This window comes from Wasmannia auropunctata, unplaced genomic scaffold, assembly GCF_000956235.1.
Source record: "Wasmannia auropunctata unplaced genomic scaffold, wasmannia.A_1.0 LD334939.1, whole genome shotgun sequence".
In the NCBI taxonomy this organism is placed as follows: Eukaryota; Metazoa; Arthropoda; class Insecta; order Hymenoptera; family Formicidae; genus Wasmannia; species Wasmannia auropunctata.
In genome coordinates this window covers 1,237-3,052 of record NW_012027951.1, presented here as the reverse complement: position 1 = coordinate 3,052, position 1,816 = coordinate 1,237, and the positions used below count along the sequence as shown (strand labels likewise).

The 1,816-nt window shown below is 34.3% G+C and overlaps 1 pseudogene; it reads right to left on the bottom strand.

The window, feature by feature from the left end:
• Positions 1–208, bottom strand: part of LOC105457858 — a 1,280-nt pseudogene extending 1,072 nt beyond the window's left edge.
• Between the last annotated feature and the right edge of the window lie 1,608 nt (positions 209–1,816).

Here is a 1,816-nt window from a genome sequence, read left to right as displayed (position 1 = left end):
TTTAGGTCCTCAGCAACTTCTCTAACGGTGATTCGACGATTGGCCAATACTATTTTCTTCACTTCATCAATGTTTTCGTCTGTTGTTGACGTGCTCGTCCGGCACGCTCTTCGTCGTTCACATCTTCTCGGCCCTCTGAGAACATTTTGTACCACCGATAAACGTTGCTTCGGTCCAAGGTAACTTCACCATATGCCACAGTCAACATTCGGAATGCGTCCGCGCACTTAATTTTGTTTTTCACACAAAATTTGATACAGATTCTTTGATTTTTCATTTTTTGGAATAGGCAAAAATCGAAGACAAGCCAAAATACGTACAAGCAAAGCAGCTGTCAAAAATTAACTAAACATTCAAAATGGCCGAACTTGTCGGCGTAAGTGAGAGACATGAGTACCAACATAACGCCACAAAAAAATCGAAATCGAATATACGTAACCCGCGGAAATTCAAAATTCGCGATACTTTTTGAACAGACCTCGTAGTTTTAACGTTGAATATTATAAAATTAGAAATATTAGAAAATTTTGTATAAAATTGTTAAGTAAGCATTAAAATAAACCTTTTAGTTGTCTACAGCTGGAACAGTGTTTCTTATTTATTTTATTTTGCTCTCTTATCTTTGTGACTCTTTTTTGTTAGAAGAGGAATTTATATTCTTCCTCTTTTTGAGTCTAGGAAAATACTCTGTATTATCTGATATATTATCGTGTATCGTTTCTGAAATTAAAAGCAACTATGTTTTAAAAGGTAAAATTAAGTAAAACAATTTCCATGCCAGTTCACCAACGCTTTAAAGTCAGGTATACGATTTTGTTTAATATTAATATTCTCTTAGTATTTGACAAGACTAGAATTTTCTATTTTTATTTCTATAATTTTAGTTAAAAGTATTAATTATTTAAAAAGTTATTGTAAAAATAAGCAAGAGACGTTTTTTAACTGCATATCTTGGAAAGTATAAGTCAGGAAGAAATTTTTATTTTATTTTAAAACTTGCGAAATATTTTGAACTTTTACATATTATAGTACGAATTACTGTATTTTTTTAATTTATATCATTTATATGATTTATATTATATCATTTAATAATCAGAATGAAAAATATTTGCAAAAATGTACTCTTTAATTTGGCGAAACAAAATTTTAACTATAAGTGTTGGGGTACGGGGGCTGCAGGTATGGGATAATGAGAAGAAAGGCGATTTGGATAAACTTGAAATTCACTTTTATTCTCTCCTTGGTCTTGCTTCGGCTATGGCTACGCTCGCACTGAAGAGCGCGGCATGCGACTCCTCTCAAACACGACGTTGAAGGTTTTTCGTTGACCGGAAGCGGAACACGATGTGTACACGTGAAATATACGCAAACAAGGGACGAAATACATAACATGACGCGAGCGATGATTCGACATATTTTGATATCTCAACATTTCGTTTATTTCGTACTTTGCATTACAATATCTTCGCTCTTAGAGCACGTAGAAAAAAAATAAAAATACTTTTATTACACAAATCGAACCCACGCTGTCGATTAAGCCTACTTGGAACTTAATCGGTTCGACCGTTATTGAAATCTCATAATCGAAGATGCTCGCAACGCGACGGCTCGCGTGAAGGGACTCGGCGTGGCTTGACATATAATGACATGATATTTTATTAGTAAACACTTAACACCAAGCCACTACCGCGTCTCCTTTTTGGAGATTTTGAATTCTAATTGAAAACACACACATCCACACACACACACATATTGATCGTATAAAAAAATTCTAACAAGGAAAGGGACCCAAGTGTCCCTGTCTCTTATACACATC